The sequence below is a fragment of the Canis aureus genome, chromosome 9, assembly GCF_053574225.1.
Source record: "Canis aureus isolate CA01 chromosome 9, VMU_Caureus_v.1.0, whole genome shotgun sequence".
Classification (NCBI taxonomy): Eukaryota; Metazoa; Chordata; class Mammalia; order Carnivora; family Canidae; genus Canis; species Canis aureus.
In genome coordinates this window covers 49,553,814-49,579,731 of record NC_135619.1, presented here as the reverse complement: position 1 = coordinate 49,579,731, position 25,918 = coordinate 49,553,814, and the positions used below count along the sequence as shown (strand labels likewise).

General features: G+C 45.7%; 1 protein-coding gene and 2 long non-coding RNA genes across 9 annotated transcripts in view; 1 reads left to right on the top strand and 2 right to left on the bottom strand.

The window, feature by feature from the left end:
• The window catches only part of DPF3 (double PHD fingers 3), a 259,291-nt gene that overhangs the window by 53,680 nt on the left and 179,693 nt on the right, over nucleotides 1-25,918 (top strand). The gene's annotated exons all lie outside the window — the stretch shown is intronic.
• On the bottom strand, nucleotides 1,977-22,699 carry LOC144320846 (uncharacterized). Its single transcript, XR_013386486.1, has 4 exons — nucleotides 22,345-22,699; nucleotides 3,397-4,004; nucleotides 2,846-3,043; nucleotides 1,977-2,262 (listed from the first exon to the last, which is right to left on the bottom strand). It is a non-coding gene; the product is annotated as an uncharacterized LOC144320846 (long non-coding RNA).
• LOC144320845 (uncharacterized) lies at nucleotides 22,895-24,820 on the bottom strand. 2 transcript variants are annotated; one of them, XR_013386484.1, is made up of 3 exons: nucleotides 24,726-24,820; nucleotides 23,520-23,817; nucleotides 22,895-23,310 (listed from the first exon to the last, which is right to left on the bottom strand). It is a non-coding gene; the product is annotated as an uncharacterized LOC144320845 (long non-coding RNA). The 2 variants fall into 2 exon arrangements; XR_013386485.1 differs by having other exon boundaries at nucleotides 24,138-24,813.

The following is a 25,918-nucleotide window of genomic DNA, read 5'->3' as shown; positions in this document are numbered from 1 at the left end:
CTATTTTTTATTGTTGTTACAAATTTCCTGGACTATGAAATCTAAACCTCTAGGAATTATTTGATCTAGGAATTATGTTTTACAAATACTGTTTGTTAAGGATTGACAAAAGAAAGTGTCTTGTGTTGCATGTAAGACAATGCCTAGGGTGCCCTTGGGCTCCTGGGGTTTGCTTTAATAACAAACATTCATTGACCACTTAGTGCCTACTGCGGTGCCAGGCCCTAGGAGAGGTCAAAAGAAACTGCCTTGATGAGCTTATAACCTTCCTAGGACAAGAAGTGTACGTGCATAAAACAAGTAGAGAACAAGGAAAGAGCCTGGCAGTCAACGGCTCAGTTTAGTCATAGTTGATGCCAACATGGCCAACCAAGGGGTTTTTACTGGAAAGAATTTTGAGTTCCTCGCTTTGGTCTGCCATCCAGTAATTTATGAGACCTTAGGCAAGGTACTTTAATTTCTCTGCCTCTTGCTTTCTTATTGGTTTCCTGTCTTGAATGAGGGCCCCTCAAGCCTGACAGCTGACACCTCTTTTTCCTTCCTAACTCTAATGGGGCACTCAGTCCTATTCTATTTTGGAAATATCTCTAGAGTCTGCCCAGTCCTTTCCTATTCCAGTGCATTCTCCACCCAGCAGCCGGAATAATCTTGCTAAAACATAAATCTGATTGTGTCACCTGCCTCTGCTTCAAACCCTCAGTGGTTTCCTCATTGCCCATGGGATAAAGTCCAAACTCCTTGGCAAGGCTTTCTTGGCTCAATGGTCTGGGCCCAGCCAACCTCCTCAGTCTCCTTTCTCATTCTTTGCCCTTCACCGCCACTCACCCCACTGTCTGGACACACCAGATGGCTGATTCTTCTCTGAGCACAAACTGCTGACCCATCTCCCTGGAATCTCTTTTCCCTCTTTTCTACCTGGCAAAATCATAGTAGCCTTTTATGGTTTGTCTCCATCATTTCCTCTGGAAGCTGCTTCAGGTCCTTGGGGTGGAGCACATTTCCCAGTTTCTCTCCTGCCTTGGCCTGTGACCCTGTTGAAGGCAGGGCTTGCCTTTGTCTCATTCTGCCTGGAAAAGTTCATACCCAGCACAGTCATGGCACATGGTCGCTGTTCAACCATTCTTGAGTAGAAAACAAAGGGATAAAGGAAGAAAATTTAAAGTGGAGATGATAAAGGTGTTCCTTCGTTTACCACCCAAGGTTGCTAGTGGCATGCACATAAAGTAGTATTTATTGAAGAACTGAAAAATGAGAGGCTACACGCATGCAGTACATGTATTTGTCATTGTTTTCAAAGGGAGAAGGTGTTAACTTTTGGGCTACAGATGAAAAAAACCTTTGACTTTCCTTCATTATATTGACGTTAGCATGCGTGCACATGTGCTTGTGCACATATATGCAATATTGCTGAGGAAAGGGCACACGGTTATCAGGTACTGGGAATTGGTATATCAAATAGAAAACTCCAGATGGCCAGAATTTTGTGCAATTCAGCAAAAATATGCTTTGTTGATACAGGAGGATACGTGCCTTGAATTGTGACTTGGTGGCTTGGACCTGCTTGGAGACCTCTTGTGACAACTGGTCCTTTGCTCTCCCAGAACTTGGGCTGAAGGAAGCAGGAAGGAGGGCTTGGTTTCCTTTCTCTTTTCTGTCCCATTTTCTTTCTCCTCTTTCTAATTCCTCTGTTTTTTTCTAATAACATCAGCCCCAATCACCCAGATTAAATGTAGTACATCAAAGAAAGAAAAAAAGAAATGAAAAGAAAGGTCTGGACTTGTGTAGCCCTTTGCAAATACTACTGTACTAACTTTTATTATCCAAATCTGTGAATATGCCTTATTCCCAGTACCACTTCCCACACTAATTCCATTGAGGGGAGTTGTTTTCTTTGTATACTTTTGTACCTTGTACAGGTGTCTTGCACTACAGTAGGAGTACACGAATGTTTGCTGAATAAATGAATGGGCTCACCATGTAGGAACAAAATTTATGTCTTGTGCCAATTCCTTAGTGCATCATGTCTCTTGTTCTTCATATTCTCTGAAAGGAGTCTTCTTCCTTTTACCCAGATCAGGTTAGAGGCAATTTTCTTTGACACTCCCTCTGGGAGCCGTCACTCTCTCCCACAGATTTGATTCTTCTCCACAAATCATCTAGGCTTTGAGTCTTGAGGTTGGATCCCTCTACTTCCAGACTCCTGATGGTTGCTTAGTCTCAGAGCAGGGGCAGGGGGGAGTCAGCAGGGTGCAGGGAGGAAGCCTAAAGGATTAATTGGTTCAACATTATTACAGAGGCTGGTCCTATTGTTTACAGGCCATTAAAAACCATGATCATCTTCCCAGGCTGGGCAGACAGCAGCTAGCTGCTTTGATGCATGTCTTAGAGAGATAAGGAAAATTTATCCCTTGTTTTGACTTCAGGATTTCTTTTTGGTTTATTATTTGACTTACTATTCAACTTTCTCTCCAAATGTCCCTGGTCTCAGACAACTTTTTCAAGTTGTTGGCAGGGGAGGTTCAGATTAGAATCCTATAATTTTGGAGTTGAAAGAGACCCAGAGTAAGTGGCTTTCCCTAACCTACCCTCTGTCTCTTCCCACACCCCTAGTTTCCCCCCTATAGCAGAACAGTTCCTGGACACACCAGCTTTTTCAATAATTTGCACTTATCAATCCCTGAGCAGGGCAGACTTTTCTCATGACCTTCAGCAGATCCTCCCCCATCCAGGACCACATCTGCTCTGCTGAGATGACTTTCTAGAGCTCTCTCCCCACCCCAAATTCCCAGCTCCTCCCCTGAGCATCCCCAGAATACTGTATACATAGACAAATGGGCTATCTTACCTCTGCCATCTTCTGTGATAGGCACATCTAGGCTTCTCCCAGATGGGCTGGGCAGAGTCCTTGAGAGTCCTCACCCACATCCCAGACAACCTGTCTCTCCCCAGATCCTTCCTGAGGGCATTGGGATGTAGGTTGCCGCCACCCTGTAGTGGTCAGGTTTTTATTCAGGGATCCTGTGGAATTTTCTATGTCCTGGATCTGCAAAGAAGACTCACACTAAAGCCTAGGTACTGAAACTTACTTTTTAGCTGCTTGATTAAAGGGTTGCAATGTGCTTGGCAAGAGAGTTAACCAGCTTGGCAGATAGTGGACACTCACAAATTTGCTGAACAAATAAATGAATGGATGTAGGGATGAGACATGTCGGCCACTGCCCAGTCACTCCTTAGGGCTCTATGTATTCAATTCCAAATAAGTATTTACTGAGTGGCTGCTCTAGAGAAGTGGGTGCTAAGGGGTCAAAAAGATTTGTAAGACCCAGTTCTTGGTCATTGAGAGAGTATACCTAGAGGGGTGTGAGACTAATTATAGGACAAGGCAGGTAAGCCTACCTGGAAATCGAGATACAAGCTCTTGTTGGAGGAGCATGAGGGACAGTGGATTAATTCTGAATGAGGGGCTCAGGGGATCTTCGGAGGAGAGATGGTTTTAAAGGAATTCAATGAATAGGGAAGAGGAAGGAAGGCAGATTCAGATTGGTGAACAGCTCAGGCAAGTTTTGAGACATGAAGTTGTCCTCAGCTTGCCACAGACCAGTCCCCGCAGCCCCCATCCAAAGCCACATCTCTCATCAGTCCCGGTGGCTCCAAATCCATCTTAGACAACACCAAATAATCCCAGGAATTTTTTCCAGGCGTCTGACCCTGGGGCAAGGCTTGGGGCAGACATTCCTTTCCTCTAGACTTTGCTAGGTCCCTGTGTTGCTGGATTTTGCTCTTTGGAGGGTACATAGGACGCACTCAGAGATGTCCTGGGGTTGGTGAGGGTGGATAAGCTCCTAGCAGCAGATCCCTCGGTTTTTGTAAGACTTTTCTGTCTTCACTGCCTGGACGAGAGCCATCCCTTCTGAGGCTTTGCTCATGTTGTTCCTTCTCCTCAGCGACCTTCCTCCCATAGCTGTCCACATGCGTCCACCCTTCCCCAAAGTTCCAGCCTCCTCCTAGAAGGAAGCATACCTTTTCTGAGCTCCCAAAGCCTACTCCTGGCCGAGGGCAGGGCCAGAGAGTGGCCCCTACCAGAGAAAAGAAAGGAGCGTCCTACTCTCCTGGTTTTATTGCAAACAAGGATCCAGGGTCAATGTGATTTTAACACATTAAAAACTCATACCCAAACCCCCAATTTTTCATGTTCTCAAGCTGCTTAGTTACGTTCCAGGGAGAGAGAGGCAGCCAAGAAGGAGAATTCTTAATCTTGGGGAGAGGACTGAGTGCAGAAATGTCTTGGAAATGGAAGAGTCCCTTGGCTCCTTGCTATAGCAGCGCTACAGCCCATATATAACCGTGGGTGAGCTCCCCCTCTCCGCATCGCTTATCTCTGCCTCACATTCACAGACTCACCAGCCTGGAGTCTCTCTGGATGTTGGCCAAGCCAGTTGGGAATGCATAATAGCTGAGATATGGGATGGGGCGAGCCCGCCATGTCCTTGTATGTTGCCGTGAAGGTCCTCTTTCTCCCCTTCTTTCTCCCCTTCTAGCTTCTTCTCTGCACTGGGAGCTAATCTTTGTGGTCCCACTTCCCTAGTATTTGAAAGAAAGGAGAGCCAGACTCCCCGTCTGCAGGTAGCTGTGCTAGAAATCATGGACACCTCTTGGGGAATGGTGTGGGGGAGGTTTGGGTAAGCAGATTTAGACCAAATGGACTTTAGTTAGCTGTCATTTTGAAACCTCAACTAAAGGGTCTTATGAGCTTAAAACCTTCCCTATAACCCCTCCTGCCACCCCCACCCGCTGGGCTCACTTGGTTTTTATGACCAAGATTTTGTCCTTCTGTTTTGCTTTCTGGCAGAAATAGGGAGGAGGATAAGAAAGGCCTCTTGAAAGGATTCTAGCCTGATGAGAGCAAAGACTACTGGGAACTTTGATGAGATCTTGGTGGGAATCTGGAGCCTACCCTGGAGGTGTGGTGCTCTGCACCCAGGTGGTACAGAATCTTGCTGTAAGTGCTCCTGCTCTGGGAGAGCCTCTATTTTGGGTGCACAGCTGGGTGTCCCTTGAATCCCTGAGTGTTGATAGAATAGTACAGTTGTGAAAGCTATAGCTTCCTTTTTGAAGATGTCTTGGGCACTGACAGAATGGATAGTTTCCATTCCATAGACAAATAAGAGTTACCAAGGGTTTTTTCTGGTATATTCTTTTCTTCCAGTGCCTTTAATTCAACACTATTCTGGGCAATGGTCTGTTTCCCCTAGGTGAGTGGTATAGTATTGATGCATGGGATTGTAAAAAAGTCAGATGCCTCTGTTGTTTTACATTTTCAAATTGAGTGTGTGTGTGTGTGTGTGTGTGTGTGTGTGAAAGAGAGAGAGAGAGAGAGCGACCAAGCATGAGAGAGTGAGAAAAGCATTTACTCCAGAGCTACAGGTGTGAGAGTGGGGTTAGGTGATGGGTTGGTTATGGGATAAGATGCTGGTGATATTCATTTCTAGGATGGATAGTTTGATTTTCGTGAACCTTATCATTTTTTGGTTTGATTTCATGTTAATATTCATCCGTGTATTAGTCTGCTCAGGTTACTGCGATACAGTACCACAAACTGAGTATCTTAAGCAACAGAAATTTATTGCTTCACAGTTCTGAAGGCCAGAAGTCCAAGATCAAGCTGTTGGCAGGTCTTTCTGAGGGCTATGAGGGAGGGCTCTCCTAGCTTCTGGTGCTTTGCTGGCAATCTTTGGTGTCCCTTGGCTTTTAGAAGCATCACCTCAATCTCTGCCTTCATCTTCACATGGTGTTCTCTCTGTGTGCATGCCTCTGTGTCCAAATTTTCTTTTTTTATAAGAACATCAGACATATTGGATTAGAGCCCATCCTAATTACCTCATCTTAACTAATTACATCTGCAGTGACCATATTTCCAACTAAGATCACATTGTGAGACATGAAACACTGGGGGCTGGGAATTCAACATATACATTTTGAGGGAGATAGTTCAACTCATAACACTCCCCTTCCTTCTTTTAAATAAGCTGTGTGTGTGGTTTCTTTCCCTCTTTTTTGAAAAAGATCTCTGTATAATAAAGTCAAAAATTACAGCAGAGTAAATCAGAAGATAGTAAATCTAAGCCTCCCTCCCATCCCTATTCCTCATCCTTAGACCCTAGTTCTCCAACACAGAGCCAACCACTGTTATCATTTTGATTTTTTCCTCTATCTTTCTGGAGATGTCTATGAGCATAAATTTATATCTATTCTTCCTCCCCTGCCTTCCAATAGTTGTATTCCAAGTGCCCTGTTCTGCAACTTGCTTTTTAAATTTAATGATACATCTTGAGATTATTCCATATCAATAGCAGTATGTCTGTCCCATTTTTAACAGATGCATAGTATTTCTATGCATGGATTTATCTTATTTTAGTTTAAGATTTATTTATTCATTTGAGAGAGAGAGAGCATGTGAGCATGTACAAGTGGGGGTGGGGGTGCAGAAGTAAAGAATCTTCGAGCAGACTCCCTGCTGATCATGGAGACTGGGGGCGGGGGGGGGGGGTGGGTGGTTCTGTGTAGTGCTTGATCCCAGGACCCATGAGATCATGACCTGAGCTGAAACCAAGAGTGGAATGCTCAACTGACTGAGCCACCCAGGCGCCCCACCATGATTCATTTGACTTCTCCTCTTTTGATGGACAGTTAGGGGATTTCCAATTTTTGCTGAATGAAAAATTTTTATATGTGTTTCTCTACCCATCATCTATCCATCTCACTCCTTAAAGTTTTTAAATAGTATATAAATTGAGTACATATAAGAAATATTTATTAAGTTCCTATCAACAAATATTTGATATTTTATTATATTGATGTATCCATATTTACTCAGCCCAATGGCTTATTCTAAGTCAGTAATGAAAATTCTCACATGAAGATCTCTAATTTTGATTACTCCTGTTTGATTATTCTTTAGCCTAGGTTTCTTTTCTTTTTAAAGATTTTATTTATTTATGAGAGAGAGAGAGAGAGAGAGAGACAGGCAGAGACACAGGCAGAGGGAGGAGCAGGCTCCATGCTGGGAGCCTGATGTGGGACTTGATCCCAGGTCTCCAGGATCAGGCCCTGGGCTGAAGGCAGGTGCTAAACCGCTGAGCTACCTGGGCTGCCCCAGCCTAGGTTTCTAAAAATAGGTTGAATAATCTGGAGATTGTTAAGGTCCTGAGTCCTTATTGCAAAATTGTGTTCCAGAATGTATCGATTGATATTTTTGCCAGCAGAGTGCCCATCTTGCCCTAGTAGTATATTACTAAAACAAACAAAAAACTTCTGCTAATTTGGTAAGTGGAATATGGTGTTTCATTGATTTAAGTTTTTATTTACCTATAAGCTATTCTTATTTTCTGTTTTGTGGCTTGTGGCCTTTGGCCTTTAATCTATTAACATCTTAATGCTTTTTATATTTGTTTATATGTGCACTTTATATATTAAAGATATTTGTTTATTATATCTGTTTTATGTTTGGCAAATGTTTTCAACAGTTTGTGGTTTGACTTTTGAAAAGTTCTTTTTAAACCAACATTATTGTGGTAAAATTTACATACAATCAAGTGCACTCATTTTTAAGTATATAGTTCTATGAGTTTTGAAAAATGTATAGACTCATGAAACCACAACCACAATAGAGTATTTCTGTTATTCCCTAAAAGTTCCGTGTGTCTCTCTGCAGCTCACTCCATTTCTGGTCCCAGGCAACCATTGATCTACTTTTTGTCACTCATAGATTAGTTTTGCTGGTTCTAAACTTTTCATATGAATAGAATCATATGATATATGCTTTTTTAAAAGAAGATTTATTTATTTATTCATGAGAGACACACAGAGAGAAAGGCAGAGACACAGGCAGAGGGAGAAGCAGGCTCCCTGCAGGGAGCCCTGAGCCGAAGGCAGAAGCTCAACTGCTGAACCACCCACGTGTCCTTGATATATGCTTTTTAAAAAACATTTATCCATGTTATTGTATATGGTAGTAGTTCCTTTTTATTGCTGAGAATATGCCATTATATGAATATGACACAATTTTTATCCATTCACCAGTTGATGGACATTTGGGTTTCTTCCAGTTTTTGGTTATTATGAATGAAGCTGCTATAAGCATCTGTGTGTATGTCTTTTTGTGGATGTATTTTTCCCCCCATTTCTCTTGAGTAGATGCTCAGAAATGAAACTGCTCAGTCATATGGCAAGCACATGTATTTTTTTGTTTTAAGTAACTGCCAAACTCTTCCCAAAGTGGTTGTACCATTTTATATTTCCATCAGCAACGTATGAACATTTTGGTAGCTACATATCTTTACCAGCATTTGATATTATTAATCTTTTTAATTTTAGCCATTTTAGTGGGTCTGAGTGGTATCTCCTTGTAGTTTTTTTTTTCTCCTTGTAGTTTTAATGTGCATTTTCCTGATGACTAATGATGCTCTAATGATACTGAACATATTTTCACGTGCTTCTTCTGTGTTTATGAAAAGTGTGCTCAAATTTTTGCCCAGTTGAAAAAAGAATTGCCTTCTTATTACTGAGTTGCTTTCTATACTCTGGATATAGGTCTTTTGTCATACATATGTTCCATGAGCCCTCAGTTGCCTATTCATGTTCTTAACAGTGTTTTGTTTTTAAATTGTGATAAAATATATATAAAAGTTGCCATTTTACTTATGTTAAATGTACAATTCAGTGGCATTAATTACATTTACCTGTTGTACAACCGTTACTCCTATTTTTAGTGGTGTCTTTTGAGGAGCAGCAATTTTTAATTTTGATAAAGGTCTAAGTTATTTTTTTTCCTTTTTTTGTGGTTCTTGCTTTTTGTATCCTCAGTCTTTGCCTACATCAGGGCCATGAAGATTTTTCCTTATATTTTCTTTTGGAAGTTTTATAATTTTAGCTTTTGCTTTAATTCTATGGTCCATTTGGGGTTTTCATGTGTGTGTATGTGGATATGTATTATATGAGGTAAAGTTTGAGGTTTATTTATTTATTTTTAATATTGCTATTCAGATAAAATAAGTACAAGTAAACATAAGTAGATATTAACTATAACAGTTGAACTTTGAGCAACATTGGGTTTGAACTGTGCAGGTCCACTTACATGTGGAATTTTTTGGGATAAATACATGTACAGTATTATACATGTATTTTGTCTTCTTTATGATTTTATTAATAACATTTTCTTTTCTTTAGCTTACTTTGTTTTAAGAATATAGTACGTAATACATATACAAAACAATTTTATCAGTAAGACTTCCTTCAGGTCAGTAACAGGCTAATAGTAGTCAGCATACCAACTCCTGCATTGTTCAAGAGTCAACTGTGTTCCTTTTGTTACCCTCTGATTTATCCCATTGCTATTTAGCTTAGAAATTTCATCCCCCTATCATGTGGATATTCACCTATATAGTCTACTGGATTCTTCTTTTTTTCCCCCCTCAGTTCTTTGATTCACGGAGTATGTTTGGGTTTAAGAGTTGAGAGACTAATTTGATTTCCTTTTCCCTCCCCTCCCCCAGCTAAGTGAATAATACTAGGAAGGGGAGTTCTTAGTGGGGACATAAAGAGGGAAGAGGGTAGAGCTTTTGGGAGATGGAGGCCACTTGAATTTGGAGAGGATTCTGGGGAGGAGCATTTGTGGGAGACAAGCCAGGGATGCTGGCCAAGCCAGTCTCCGGGGGACCCCTGGACTCTGTGCACTGGTCAGGGGTGGAGTGGTCATGAGCCACTTTAGCATCATATAGGCTGGTTCTGCCTGTGGAGAACCAGAGGCGTGACAACTGAAAGTGAGTGCTGGCCATTTCTAGCTTTAAGCAGGGACAAACTGTGACGGAGAGGATGGGATGGGGTCAGGAGTAGGGAATGGCCAGTTCTTGATCTTAGAAAGAGTGAAGCTGGAAGGAGGAATTAAAGATTGACCTTGAGGTTCATGTTGAGGTGCTGGCTAGAACTTCTGTACTTGACCAGGAAGTAAGAAAGCAGGAGGAGAACCTGGTTTCAGAGGGATAAAAAGAAACTTCTAGAGAAAACTTGTGACTTTCCTTGAGAGTATGATTAGAATAGTTCCTTATATTTTGTACATGTCAAAGTTTCCAGAGTGCTTTTACATACTATTTCTTCTTTGTTTTCTCTCTCTCTCTCTCTCTCTCTCTTTTTTCTTTTATGGCTGGTGTGATAGGCAGGGCAGATATTATCCCACTTTCTGTCTTATGGATGAGAAAGGTGAAGCTCAGTTCAGTTAGGAGGCTCATCTCAGTTCTATTCTCTGAATTAATAGGCACTTGTGATGTGGGGAGGGAGAAGCCTGGAGAAGATTTTGATCTTGGCTTTGCCTTACTTGCTGTGTGAATGTGGTCAGCCTGCGCCCACCTTCAGTACCTCAGCTCTCTTATCTGTTAAATGGGCTTGGTAATATCTGTACTCTTAGCCTCACACAATGGGGAAGGCCAAATAAAATAACCTAAGTGAGAGAGTGCTGACAAATATAAAGCAGGATGCAAATAATACTTCTTAAAATTATAATTTCATCAAACCGGGAGGTGAGAATTGGATGGTCCCAGGATGGGGAGATGGGGAGACCTGGGGTCATGCCAACTCCATAGGCTGAGCTGCTGAAGAGGAGTACAGAGGCAGGGGTTGTCTCTGGTGGAGTGGGGGAGGGGCAGGGGGGTTAGGGTCTCTGAGACATGGGAAAGATGCCCATCCAACCTCTAAGGCTGGAAGTCTTTAAGGTCGAAGTGGGAAAGTCTGAGGGCTCACATGTACTGGGAAAAAGTCTGTATTTAGATTCAGGGGCCTTGAGTTTGAATGTGACTTTCACCATGTCCAAAACCTGGGGTAAGACACTTAATCTCTTTGAATCTCAGTTTCCTTATCTTTGAAATGTCGCATTATACACCCTGGAAATATGGAACTGCTTAGAAGTTCAAACTCACTATGCCTCTGTGCCTTTGTCAAACTCCTCCTTCAAGCTGAGTTGGCTTTGAGGAAGGGACAAGAGCCAAGGAATGCGGGTGGTCTCTAGAAACTGAAAAAGATGAAGAAACAGGTTTTCTCCACAAAGCCTCCAGAAGGAACCAGTCCTGCTGACACCTTGACATTAGCTTAGTGAAACTGATTTTGGACTTCTGATCTCCAGAACAATAAGATGAATTTGTCATGTCTTAAGCCACTAAGTTTGTGGAATTTGTTATAGTAGCAATAGGAAACGAATGCAATGCACTGAGGAAGCATTCATGTTATTGCATGTATGGGTGCATTCTATTGTATGGATACATCACAACTTGCTTGTTCATTTACCAATTGATGAACATTTTGGGCTATTTCCAAGTTGTGGCTATTATGAATAAAGCTGCTCTGAACATTTATGTATACAGGTCTTTATGTGGACATATGTTTTCATTTCTCTTGGGCAAATGCCTAGGAGTAGAATTGCTAGGTCATAAGTGTATATTTAACTTTGTAAGAAACTGCCAAACTGCTTTCCAAAGTGGGTGTACCGTTTAGCATTTCCACTAGCAGTGCATGAGAGTTCCAGTCATTCTATATCCTTGCCAGTGCTTGGCATTGTCAGTCTTTTTAATTTTAGTCATCATAATAGATGTTTAGTGGTATCTCATTGTGATTTTAATTGCATTTTCCTGATGACTAATGATGTTGAACCTTTTTTCACAGGCGTTTTGGCCCATCTGTATTACTTCTTTTGTGAAATGTCTGTTCAGTGCTTTTAGCCATTAAAAAAAATTGGGTCATTTGTCTTCTTATTATTGAGTTTTAAGAGTTCTTTATATATTCTGACTACACATCCTTTATCAGATATATGTTTTGCAAATATTTTCTCCTGGTCCGTGGCTTGTGTTTTTATTTTCATGTTAGTGCCTTTCCAAGAGCAGACATTTTAAATTTTAATCAAGTGCAATATATCAATTTTTGGTTTAATGGTTTGAGCTCTCTGTATCCTACCTAAGAACATGTTGCTTAACCTAAGTTCATAAAGATTTTCTTTCAGTTGTTCTTATAGAAGTTTTGTAGTTTTAGTTCTACATTTAGCTGTATGATCCATTTTGAGTTAACTTTTTTATAGGGTGTGAGGTAAGGGTTAAGGTTTTTAAAATTAAAAAAAATTTTTTTTTCCTTTTTTTTGTAATGTCTTTGACTGGTTGTGGTACCAGGGTAATGCTGGCCTCACAAAATGAATTAGCATTGTGCTAGGTGCTGCAGGAATAAAAAGGGTAAGATCTAGCCCCTGCGGGAATCACACACGTACACACACCCCCAGTAGGATAAAGGCAGAGTTTGATGAGCTCCAGAAGAGAAGTACAGATGAACTGCTGTTGGCATTCAAAGAAAGAAGAGGCACGGGAAGCCTTAGAAAGGTTTCCTGAAGGCGAGGACTTTAGTAGGGCTGCAACATTGCCTGACTCTGGGGGTACCATTCAAATGCTGGTCTATTGAATGGGGCTCCCTTCAGAGCACAGGGAATAGAACACGGATGGCACTCACCTAGAGTTGTATGACATAGTGACCCTGCTAAAATAAGTCTAGCAGCTAAGAGACTACCAGCTGGTGGAGGGGGGGAGTGGGGGGAGGGGGGAAGTGAGGGACAGGGAATGATGTTCTGGGTTAGAAGGGCTTCTATTAAACTCGTACTTGTTTTATACAAGCATGCCTTTGTCTCCCCAACTTTTAACTTAAACTCCTACTGATCTATATCCTCCTCACATTGAATGTGGTGCCGGAGGGCCAGAGAGGAAGGTGGGAAGGAAGGGGGCCAGGCCTCAGGGAGCCGCCCCTCCCCCACCTGTGCTTGGCCCCCTGAACACATGATCTCATCAATCTTCCCACCAACTCTACACCTGCAGCTTCCATCTTGCCACTTCTGCAGATTAAAAAATGAGACTCGTAAAGGTGAAATGCCTTGCCCAGGGTCAGCCTCGGGAGCCGTGGGGCCAAGGTTGCTGGCCAGCCTGCTGGGGCCCCAGCAACATTCTCCCCTCTGCTCTGGGAAAACGTAATTTCTGAGGAAAGCAGCACCCAGAGAGGAATGGGAGCCAGGGGAAGGACGGGACTAGATATCTGTGAGTGGGTTAGCTCTGATTTAGCAAAAACACTCTCGGCGCTGTGGGCTGGGCTGTGGCTGACCGGCTGCGTGGTCAGGGTTTGCAAAGCTTCCAAAGATCCTTTTGCTAGAAGGGCTTTAAAAGCTGCAAGCTCTCAGCAGTTTCTATCAGCTGGGATTTTTTCCCCTCCAGATTGAATCGTGTCAGGGTTTTACTGGCTTATATGTTCCCAGAACGACCCCACCTCTCCCTCACCTGGGTGGCACCCGCTTTGTCACTCACCCCATTTCCTATCGCCACATGGCTCTGGAAAGAATAAGAATTCTTCCCCGGAGCTGAGTTTTGACCGCCAACCTCCCCTCTTCACTCTCTCAGACCCCCCTGATTTCTCCAGGAAGTGGAGAGTGGAGGACATCATGGAGGAAGAAACACTGGGACCTCACTGAGATCCCAGATTTGGGGGTTTGTTCCCCTTCCTGGTCTCCTATTTTGAACCATTTTCAAAAGAGCCCCTGAAAACAAGGATACCCTGGAGAAGCTCATGCTGTGCGTGTGCCTGTCCTGGAGGAAAGTTCTCGTGTGCCCCCCCACCCCCACCCCCACCCCGCTCCTATTGGTTCCAGTCCCCGGGATACTCCGCATACCCTTGTACTCAGACCCCTCTCAGGCCTTCTTGCCTGCATGCCTCTCGGTATTTGGCGACTTGTCCTTTGTTTGGTCACCATGGGCCCTGCCTCTGCCAACTCAGAAGCAAACAGAGATAGGGCCAGGCCCTGGCTGCCTAGCCTTGTGGACAGCATTATACAGTGCTCTGCATTAGCAGAAAAAATATCCATCGTCACCTGCATTCTAGAAGTGCCTCCCCCCACACCGCCTGGGAGTTCCCTTCTCCTGCCTGGAAGGCCTCGATGCCCGGCCAGCGCTGCCCACCAGGCCAGCAGTGCTCCAGGAATCCTCAAGTGCAGCTCGGGTGGCTCTCTGTGACTTCGTGGGAAGTGTTCTGGGTTGGTTCTCCTTGCCTCCACCTCCTTTGGGGACTTACTTTGCCCAGGATGATGCCCGCAAGCCCCTCCCAGCTACCACCACACCAGCCCTGCCTCCTGGCCCTGCCAGAAAATGCTTAGCACATTAGCAGGTTTAACTGCCACAGTTGTAGTCATTTAGAAGGCTGCAGAGGCGCAGAGATTTTGTTCCGGAATTCTTTCCAGCTGCTTGCTATTTTGACAACACTGGGTGGCACCGTTACCAGGAACCTGGCCTGCCTGGGAGATAGAAGTGGTCAGGGGCCTGGGGGTGGAGGTGAGGAGGAGGAGGCGGCCAGGAGGGTGGTGGGGACAGTGAGAAAAGAGGGTGGAGGGCGCCAGTCTCTCTTCTCCCTGGCCGGCCTCCCTTTTTGCCTTCTGGAGCTTTCTTGGAACAGATCTTGGATACTCGAAACTTCTTTCCAATCACCTCAGTGCGGGGGCTTCTACTTGTGGAAGAGGCAAGAGGATTCAAGACCCCCAGAAAAGAAAGCAAGCCCACCAGACATCTTCCTGGACTCGGAAGACCTTGCCACAGGAGTTGCCTGCTCTTAGTGACTGAGCGCTCCGAGGCAAGTGGCCACCTCTCTAGAACTTACCATCCTCATCTGCAGAATGGGAATTCTGTGGTCCACCCCCTACCTCAACACGAAGTTAGGGGACGGACAAGAGGCTATGCCTGTGAAGTGTTTTGTAAACTGTAAAGTGACAAACATTTGCGTACCTGTGCCCTGGAGGATTACATTTAGTTGATCTTTGAGTTCCTCAGTGATGTCTGGTTTGTTAGAAAAGTAAATATGATGACTTTCTGGAAGTTTCTGATTTTCCACATTGGTGATCCATGTGGCAAAGACAAGTAAGGCTGTGGGTGTATCGGATTGTTAGGGTGGCTGTAACAAAGTACAGACTGCGTGGTTTAAATAATAGGAATGTATTGCTTCTGTGCTGGAGACTAGAAGTCAGAATCAAGGTGCTTGCAGGGCTGCTGCTGCTGCTGCTTCTTTTTTAAAAAAAATATTTATTTATTTATTTATTTATTTATTTATTTATTTATTTATTTATTCATGAGAGACACACACAGAGAGAGGCAGAGACAGAGGCAGAGGGAGAATCAGGCTCCCTCCAGGGAGCCTGATGTGGGACTTGATCCCAGGACTCTGGGATCACCACCTGAGCCAAAGGCAGACGCTCAACCACTGAGCGTCCCAGGTGCCCCGGGTTGCTTCTTTCTGAGGGCTATGGGAGCAGGGGCGGGGGGGTGCGATTTGTGCTGAGCCTCTTCTTTGCCTTTGGTGGTTTGCTGGCAGTTTCCAGAGTTCCCTGGCTTTTACAAGTGTCGCCCCCTGTCCTACCTTATCTTCACATGGTGTTCTCCCTGGATACATACCTCTGGGTCCAAATTTCCCCTTCCCGTCAGGACACCAGTCATATTCAATGAGGGCCCACCTGAACAACCTCACTGTGATGAATCCCGTGTGCAGAGGTCCTCTTTTCAAATACGGTGGGGAGGGCTCTTCTGAGCCCAGGAGCCAGCTCCAGGGCAAGGAAGGCCAAGGTGGTAGGCCATGCCTCGCTGGGAAAAGAGTTCTTCTGATGCACATGTAGGTGGTTGCTGGGTGAGAGATCCCATTTTCTACCACCGTTCCTGGATTTGCAGGGTGGGTGGAGATCTTTGTTCCTAGAGGTAATTTTTTTTCCTCTTCTTTTAAAAAAAAATATTTATTTAAAGGTTTTATTTATTTATTTATTCATGAGAGACAGAGGCAGAAGCAGGCTCCATGCAGGGAGCCCAATGTGGGACTCGATCCCAGGTCTCCAGGATCAGGCCCTGGGCTGCAGGCGGCTCTAAACCACGGAGACGCCCAGGCTGCCCTGTTTTTTTTCCCTTCTGAGTAGCTCCTGTGAAGCAGAGTTGCTCCATGTGTGTTTTAGGCTCCAACGTAGTACACATTCTTACTCTTCATACCTCCTTCCCTTTCATGGTCCTCTCTTCCAGCCACTCACCCCATATATGCATGACCCACCTCCTTTAACAATTCTGAAATGTGGGGACACAGCTGCCGATACAAGACCCCCCTGGGGTGAATATGGTTCACCTTCTCTTCATCTTCCTTCCTCCCTTGCCATCCTTTGTGTCCTATACCACGGTCTCCTCCAGACCGTGTCCCTGGTGGGAAGTGCACCCCTCTTCATCCTGGGTGCTTGCATGTCACCAAACGTGTTCTGAGGTGGTGGGATCCACACCGAGTGTGTTCCTGGACCACAGCATTGGCGCTGGTCACAAGGAGCACGGGGAGGCCTTGGCAGCCCTGCCTTCTTTGGTGGAGGCTTCACTGCTGTCATTTGGCATCATTCACATCCTCCCCAGGACGAGCTGCAATTTAGGAAGGGGCTGGTGTGGAAGAAGGCATTTAGAAGAGCCGTCCCCCAAATAATAAGGAGCCTACTGAATCTTCCTGCGCAGCAGGCTCAATGCTGGGTGCCTTCCACTCTTCTCGCTTGTTCCTCCCACTAATCCGAAGAAGCAGGTACTCATTTGCATTATCCTCATTTTCTAGATGGACAGTTGAGGTTTTGAAAGGAAATAAAGAAAATGTAAATGCTCCAAGTCACTCAGCTAGTGAGGGACTTCACACCCTCTCTGGAACCTTAAATTCTTTTCTCTCCTCTTGGGGTGCCTCTGAGGGTAGAGGGAGCTTGCTTGGGTCAGCATTACTTGGATGGTGGAGGGGCACGTCAGGCTCCTGCTGTCCACTGAACCAGAAGAGAGTGGAATGGCGCTGGGCATCCACATCCCCAAGGAGCGTGCCCCACCATGACTCCTGCACACTCCCCACTTCCCCAGTGCCTTCTCCCCTGGTTCCCCGCCAGGCTGACAACCTGCCTCGTCCCCCACATGGGGCTCTGAAACATGGGGCAGCCTGCCTTTACACAGCCTCCCCATGCTCTCCTTTTCTCCCTGGTATAGAGAGCCCCAAAAGCTCCAGGGGAGGTGGTGCAACTGGGTTGCATGTGGGTTGGGAGAGGGTGGCTCGTGCGGGCCGCGTTGACCTGTGGCTTCTTACCTGTGGATCCCAGGTCTGTCCCTGCAGTGCTCTGCCCAAGGTCCTTGTAGGAGGAAGCAGGACTGGTGTCAGGCAGTGGCCAGGGCCATGCTGGGCAGGACTGAGCCCTGTTGGGTGATGATGTTCAGTTCAAGTTCCCTGAACCGACTGAAAGGGAGTCAGTATTTCCAAGTGAAATCTTAGCGTGAGCCCAGTGGAATATGGGGCCTCCGTCTAGAGCCACACTTCCTTTCTCCCTACTTTGTCTTCCTCTGCACACATTCTGTCTACCTCATGCTCTTCACTTTCCTCTACATTTCAGTAACTTAAGATTAAAAAGCTGAAGGGAGAAGTTCTGTGGTCCTGTTTATGGCAGCAATGGCTTGATCACCTATTAGCTTTAAGTCCGATCTCCTGGAGCCCTGGCTGAGATATGTAAGCACATCTTGCAAGGTGTAGTCTTCACAGCCTCTTAGGAGCCATAGGATATCAGGGTGAGAATGTCGGCCCCACGAAGGCTGGAACCCGCTATATGGCTGCTATCTAGAAGGGTGTCTGGCATGTAGTAGGTACTCTGTGAACATTTTCTTCTTTCTTTCTTTCTTTCTTTCTTTCTTTCTTTCTTTCTTTCTTTCTTTCTTTCATTCTTTCTTCTTTCTTTCTTTCTTTCTTTCTTTTCTTTCTTTCTTCTTTCTCTTTCTTTCTTTTCTTAAGATTTTATTTATTTATTCATGAGAGACACACAGAGAGAGGCAGAAAACACAGGCAGAGGGAGAAGCAGGCTCCTTGCGGGGAGCCTGATATGGGACTCGATCCCAGGACCCCAGGATCACACCCTGAGCCAAAGGCAGATGCTCAACCACTGAGCCACCCAGGTGCCCCTCGGGGAACATTTCTTGATGGAATTAATATTGGAGCCGAAAGGCAGTGCTAAGTTAAGCTTGTCCAGAAGGACCAGGGGAGCAAACAGAGGCTCAGAGAGGGGAGATCATTTTCCTGAGTTTGCATAGCAAGTAGGTGCTGTAGCTGGGGCTAGAACGTAAATCAACAGGATTATTCCTGAGCTCCCAAGAGTATTAAAATTTAAGTCATGGCTTTTGAAATGTTCATCCTATAAGCTCAGAGACCTCTGGCTGGTTTCCTGGTGGGAGAAGTTATTCAGACCCTTCTCTCTTTCTGGGTCCAAGATCTCAGGGATCTGGACAGAATCAACAAGCCATCCCCCCTGCCCCCCATCCCCCCTCAGGATAGACAGCATCCCTGAAAATGCTAGCTTGGATTTTTAGACTGACAGTCTACATGCTCCCTCATCCTAAGAGTAAATGGTGAACTATTTTCATACACTCTTAAAATTTTAATTTGGAAAACTTCTGTCCTTGGAATGCAAAATTCACCCAGCATTTTATATCCTGCAGGCTGAGCCAGTTACTAGAACCTTCTTGTCAGTCCTGCTTGTGAGCTCCGCTTGTGGAAAAGGACCAGGGGATTTGACCAGTGTAGTGACTTACTCTTTGAATCAAAATGTCTTGTTGGTTTAAAAACGTTCACTTAGTTCAGGTTTCTTCTTTCTTTCCCTCCTTCCCTCCCCTCCCACCTTCATAAAGTGGGGCGTTTTGACGCCATAGTGGGGGGCGGGGATGAAAAGTGAAAATGATCAACATGAGCATCAATCAGATGGTCCTAAATTTCTCCTCACTTGCGCAACCTCCAGTGTTGACCTTTACTCCATTTCTGACCTCTCCGCTTCAGGACCCTCTATCCAACTTCGGTCCTTCCCCCTTCCCAGACTTTACCCCATGCCTAACCCCCACCAGGATCCCTAACCCCATGTCTGAGCTTATCTTTTCCCCTCGCTGAGGTTAGGGTGGAGTGACCTCAGGAAGGGAAGGAGAAGTTTCTGTTTCTCATGTTACCTTGTACTTTTTTAAAGGCTGAAAGTGTAGTGTTTTTTTTTTTTTTGTTGTTGTTTTTTTTTTTTTTTGAGGCATTGCCAAAAGGCCGTTGGGTCTAAACTAGGGCATTCAAAAGGGCAGTATCGGGGGCACCTGGGTGGCTCAGTGTTTGAGTGTTTGCCTTTGGCTCAGGTTGTGATCCTGGGGTCCTGGGATTGAGTCCCGCATTGGGCTCCTTGCAGGGAGCCGTCTTTGCTCCTCTCTCTGTCTTTCATTAATCAATAAAATCTTAAAAAAACAAAAACAAAAACAAGGTATCTAAGTTATACTGGGGTCAAGATCATTTACCTTTTCTAACCTGTCAATAACAATAATAATGGTAATGATAATGAAGTATCTATCGAGGCTCTGCTACCTTAGTAAGCACAGCCTAGGCACTTCCCCTAGTGCTTGTCAAATCCTCCTAACAATCCTAGGAGACGCATAGTCTTTATTTTATTGATGAGAAAGCAGGGATAAATAACATAAGGAGCTTGCCCAAGGGCATGCAGCAAGGAAGGAAGACAATTACAGAATTACTAAGTGACACACACTCATTAACTTTGTATCCTGAGTAGGTGGAGTGTTGGCTTCAGGGTCCTGCTTGGACATTTCAGTGTGGTGTGATGGTGGCTTCCGCAATGCCCAAGGTCAGAGAAAACTCACCCCCCAGCCCAACCCTGTAGGTAGGCAAGCCCTCCAGGCCCACAGGACAGACCAGAATTAAACCGGGACAGTTTCCCAAAGGTGCAGAGCATCCTGTGGAATGGTGTAGATGTGAGATTTGATGCTGAATTTCTCCTTGCTCTTGCTGCATTTCAACAAACATTTAAGCATTGGGCAGTTATGGGAATGAAAGAGAGACCAGTCTACTCCATGTCTTTTTTAGAGCTTTCCATGGTCACAGCTTAGAGACCGAGACAGTTAACACTGTGATAAGGTCCACAGCAAAGCTCTAAGGGAGAGGGGACAGTGAGCAGAGGACTTGGGGAAGAGTGACACACAAAATCATACCACATTTCAGGAGTCGTTTGGTGGTGCTTCTATCACAGGTTTTGCACACTTCCAGAATAGCGTCAGTTGCAAGAATAGGCTCTCTTGTTTTCCAGGAGAAAAATTATTACAGTGTAAAATGTTTTTCCAAAGTTTGCAGGACTGGACTTTGTTAAGTCCTTTAAAGCCCTTTGGCTGACGTAGGGCAAGCCACAGTAGTAGATGTGGAGAGATGAGCAAAAGATCAGGACTGGCTCATGTCATTGCCCTGTCCCACCACCCAGCACAGGATGGAGGGAACGTTCATTGACAGAACTAAACAAATGAGTAGAATCAAGGTTCTGAGAGTTTCAAAGAATACATGGCCAACCAATACCATCAAATGTTGGCCAAGCAGCGGATGACCAAGAAGTGGCCTTTGGATTTGTTAGGAAAAGGAGGAAATTAGTATGAAACAGTGGCTTCTGAGGAAGGATGGCTAATGGTTTCTTTTCTTTTCTTTTTTTTTTTTTTAAAGATTTATTTGAGAGAGATCGACAGAGAGGAGAGAGAGAGAGAGAGAGAGAGAGATAGATAGAGAGAGCGAGAGAGAGAGAGAGAGCGCAGGGGTTAGGGAGGCAGAGGCCAAGGGAGAGAGAGAATCCTAAGCTGTGTGGAGCCCAGCACAGCCCAGTGAGGACCCTGAGATCATGACCTGAGCTGAAATCAAGAGTCAGATGCTTCGCGGACTGAGCTGCCCAGGTGCCCCTGGTTAATGGCTTCTAAAGGGAATGGACAGATGAGAATATTATATCTTTGAGGAGCTTTTCAGGAAATTCAAGGAATGAGGTTGGATCGTTGCTGGAAGGGCCCTTTGACAATTGATGGCATTCTCGTGCAGTCCCTAGTTAGTGTGTGGAGAAGGTGAAAGAAGGGGGGCCTTTGAGGGAAGGAGAGCTGACTGGGTCCACGAGAGGCAGAGCGCGTGGGACTGTGGTTCAGGAGGAGGAGGGCTCCCCTTGAAAGAGGAGAGAGACCTTTGCTTAGAAACTAGAGATGTGCTTGAAAAATAAACCATCGATTTTCCACACCCTTGCTTTTTACCAGGACACACAAAGATGACCCTGCGTGCCCCTGGCAGGCGGCTTCTGCTCCTTTGCTTGGAGAGTTCCGGCTTCATCTCTGTTTTAGAAGCGGCAGGCTCTCTCCTTCCTCAGTGATGGCCCGTGGAGATGGCCTTCCATCAGTGCGGCCCCACGCCAGGGCCTTGAGTCCAGAAGCGTGCGGTTGGTGAGGGCATGTGTGAGAGTGTGCACGTGTGAGTGTGTGCATTTTGCATCTGAGGAAACTGAGTCTCGGAGGGGAAAGTGACTCTTTGTGATTTTCCTCAGTTGCTGGCTCCATGGCTTACCTGTGACAGAGATGGAGCACACAGTCCTTGACTAAACCACAGAAGCAGCTAGTTATAGCAGAGATAGGAGCTCAGATATTCAGATTATTTTTTTGGTCACTGTCTTTTCCAGGATACCACCCAGGGTTCTGTGTGTTTTACACGGACGTCCCTGGACATGGGTTCTGTTGGTGTGGTGGAAAGGAATTTCTGTGACTGGAACTGGACTCACTGAGTGGACTCAGACCTGGCTGGCTACCTTTGAGGACGGCCTGGGGGGTCACACCGTGGCTTTGGCACTGTCTCATGACCTCCACTTCCTTTACTCTCTGTTTCCTTATTGAAAAAAAAAATACAGCTTCCCAACCCCTGCCCCCAATACTCTACCAATTCCTGTGAAAGAAGGCCTTGTGCTTAAATAATCAAGTGAAAAGAAAAAAAAAAAATCCCATCCTCATAGAAAATGTGAAAGGGTACCGGCTCCGGGCAGCTTTTAGCCTTTATTTAAATTAGGGATTTTGTGGATTGTTGCTTTGTTGTTGTTTTTATGGGATTGTATCCAGTATCCCAACTTTCATGTAATGCCTTGACTTCACTATCGCTTCTCCTAGGATAATTATAGGTTGGCATAATGTACCTATTGTTCTGTTCCACAAGGCAGCATTGTCATAGAATGATGGGATGGGTTGGGTGGGGGGGGGGTGCAGTGTGGATCTGGAAGGAGGATCTTTGTGTTTGTATGAGTGTGTGCGTCCTGGACGGCTGTGCTGCATCTTAAATTATTTCTCTTGTTTTTTTTCTTTGGGTCCCTACTCACCTAGGCACTAATCCCCTAGTTGTTCATCCCTTGTGTTCCTTCCCATATTCCCAGTTTGGGCTTCCGTGTACACTTACCTCCTGGAGGATCACACAGTGCTGGGCACAGTCCGAAGACTTCAACTATGGCTGCTGAGCTGAGGCGAGGAAGAAAGTGTTTAGCATTCTTTCAGGGAAGTTACTTGCCCGAGTAGGACAGGCTCCAGGGCTCGTGGCATTGCAGATGACCTCAGAGGTCATTCAGGCCGGCCCTTATCACTGGACATGTTTGTGTTTCTCATTTGAGTTGTTCAGAGCCCTTTGCACTACAAAGCTCATGATACTTTTTGGGGACATATTGGATACCGTAGACATTCATTCAAGTGTTCAACAGAGGCTCATTGTGTGCTCGCCGTGAGGCTTAGGTCCTGGACTAGGTGGGGGTGTGTATGGTAATGAGAGAAAAAAGGCACCAGCCCTGCCCTTGTGGCACTTACACTCCAGGTGCCCACCTCTGCAAGGTGTTGTAGACCTGCTTGGCCCTTATGGAATCCAGAGCTATAGCCAGAAATTAGAACTAGAAGTTCATGGCCCATGTGGTAACCATTGCCAGGTGACACATTTTTTTTTAAAGATTTTATTTATTTATTTGTGAGAGACAGAGAGAGAACGAGTGGGGGCAAGGAGCAGAGGAAGATGGAGAAGCAGGCTCCCCATGGAGTAGGGAGCCCGAGGCAGGGCCTGATCCCAGGACCCTGGGGCCATGATCTGAGCCAAAGGCAGATTCAACCATCAGCCACCCAGGCACCCAATTTTTTTTTTTTTTTGAAGTGAGATCTCTCAGACTGAGATCTCCCCTAGAAACTTTTATGGCAGTACCTATCTTGCATTTCTCTCCTTCCTTCCTTGCTCCTCCTCTCACCTTCTGCCCTGGACTGGTAGCTCTGTGTAGACATGTATTTGAATCCAGCCGTAAGCAGGTTTTTGACCAAGCACCATTGGCATCCGAATGGGAGCTACCTGTGTTACCATGAGACTTGGAAACCATGGCCTTCACAGTTCACCCTGAAAGTGGCAAAGGCAGACTTTAGTGAAGCCAAGGGACACAAGGGCCACTGGGCTGGGGTTCTGGGACCATACGCTTAGAAGGAGAGAATTTTTCTATCTTTGGAAGGAACCTGCCTAAGTTTGGCTGCCTGGAAAGGAAAATGTTATACAAAAAATGTTATATTCTTAATCTAACACTCAAACTTAACTGGGATTCCTGATTTTACCTGGTGACCTTGCCATGTGGGGCAGATGGAAAGGTGGGCAGTGGGCAGGGACCCTGCACCTCCATGGGGATGATGATGGCAGGATGAGGTCACTGGAGCACTGAGGTCCTGAAGAATAATGTGACAGTTGTGGCTGACCAGGTGATCAAACTGAGACAGGTCAAGAGATGGGAGATGGAAGATCCTGGCCATTTGTGGTCTTTGGAGGAATCACCATGGAGGCCTAGCCCTCACATGAGCCAAGAGAAAAGGATGGTCTGTAGCTTTGCTCCTCACCAGTTGTATCTTAAAGTACATTCTGCAAAATAAACAAATGCATTCCCTTTGTATATATTTTAAAAGAATCCAGATTCTTTCCTCCTGTAAGTTAAAACAAACACCCAGGGCTGAAAATACACATAGTCAGAGACAATCAAAAGGGTGTCTCAGTCTTGGGCTGCTTGGGTGCATGTGCCTCGAGGTGTGTGTGGTGCCATGAAAGACTGAGGGGTCAGCATCCTTGCTCTCACTCCCAGGAGCTGATTCTGAACATTAATATCCGCATGAGTCTCCCAAGGCCTAGTGTCTGAACATGGGCGGCCCCTTGAAGATCAGCTAATCTGACATCCAGGAACTCACACAACTTCTGAGCTGTGAGGGGTCTCCGTTTACAGATGAGGAAACCGAAGCCCAGAAAACTTAGTGGCGGGCTTCAGGCACAAAGCAGGACGGAGAATCCAGGTTGTATACAGTTTACAACGGCTATACCCTTATCGGTCTGGTTGCCTCTCTCAAAGATAAACCTGTTGAGGGTAGAGATAACGTGTCAGTCTTGTGTAGTGTTCCAGGGGCTGATGACAGTCCTGCACACCCAGCTGTTCCTGTTAGCAGCAGGTGAGGGAGCATTTGCTTCCTGGTACTCAACATTCGTTGGTGCTTCTTTTGCTCCTCCATGGGAGTCTCTTTTCCATGGCTCATCCCACACTTGTATTTCCTGGGCTCTGGGACCAGGTCACCTGGAAGACGGGTGCCTGGCAGGGATGGTATCCACCATGAAGGATGACTCCTGAGGAAGCTAGTACTTCTCCCCACTCAGCAACTACCCTTCTTTTACGCCTGTGGGAATATTTCTGTGTGCAGCTCTGTTTTCTCCCACTCTTCTATGCTTTCATTTCCTGGCTGTAAGGATAGACGAGATGCAGAGCCCTCCCATTTTGTGTTTCATACCTCACGTTTGGGGTGACATGCCCAGCGTGAACAGGTCTTGGCCAGTTGCCACTCAGCTGAGTGCTGCTTTCTTGGTCTGACCCAGGAAAAAGAGGGATTCTTTTGCTCAGAACTTTGTGACGACTTCACAAAGGGGAATATGCTTCACAGGGAACACTGCGTAGTTTCTGAAGCAAGCTGTTGCCTAGACTGTGAGCATGCATGACCACAATCAATAGTCCACAGTGTGGTTTCATGTGAATCACCAACCAGCTCCCTGAAGTCGTGGCTGAGGCCTCCAGCGGGGTGGTCCAAGGACGAGGCCTTGTCTTGGCTCTGAGCTCCATTGTCATCATCTTTCTGTTTTGTTTTGTTTTTTTTTCTCCCCTCCATCCTTTGAGCCACCTGGTGCCTCTCCTTGGCTACCCCATACCCCAATCCCCTCACTTCCTTGTTTCAAGGCAAGAGCCTCATAGATGCATTTGTGGACACTGTCAATGATTACCCCTAGTCTAGGTGCCAAAATGGTGCCTGCCTTCTCTGTAGTTCTTTCTGTGGCTGGCATCCAGATCCAAGTAGATGCTGGGGACAGAGGAGAGGCTGTCTCCTCAGGCCAGGTTTTCTGAGGTGGCTGCCTGTGAATTCAGGAATGGTTTCTCCTGGTGCTGTGCTGTTGGTGGGATTGTGACTCAGGAAAGAAGAGAACAACTGTGGGATGAGTGCTGCCCAGAGACCAAAGCCACACAGAAGTCCATCTGTGGCTATTTTCTTTCCCATATTATCAAATGGTCCCCTGACTGCAGCAGCTCGAGGTTTTAGTGTGTGTGTTGTGCCTGTGTGTAGGCAGGCTCAGTGGGCAAATCCATAACCACCTGCTTGTCTGTCCATCCACTCAACCATCCCCTGGCTTTTCCATTGATGGATCAACGGATCCATCTCTCCACCCATCCTTTCATGCATCCATTTATAAGAGAATGAGAAATTTATGTACTTCAAGGGGCCAGGCAGGTAAAGTAAATGAAGAAAATGCCCGAGACAAGAGGGAGTGGTCGGGACTGGGGTGAGCTGTAGGCTCACTGAGCCGCCATCTACAACAGTCCCTGCTGGACCCCCTCTCAGGGGCGATCGGTGGCACCTGATGACCACAGTGACTCATCTTTCTATCAAAAGCATTTGGGTAACATCTGAGCAGCCCAGAGGTGTTGGGATGGGGA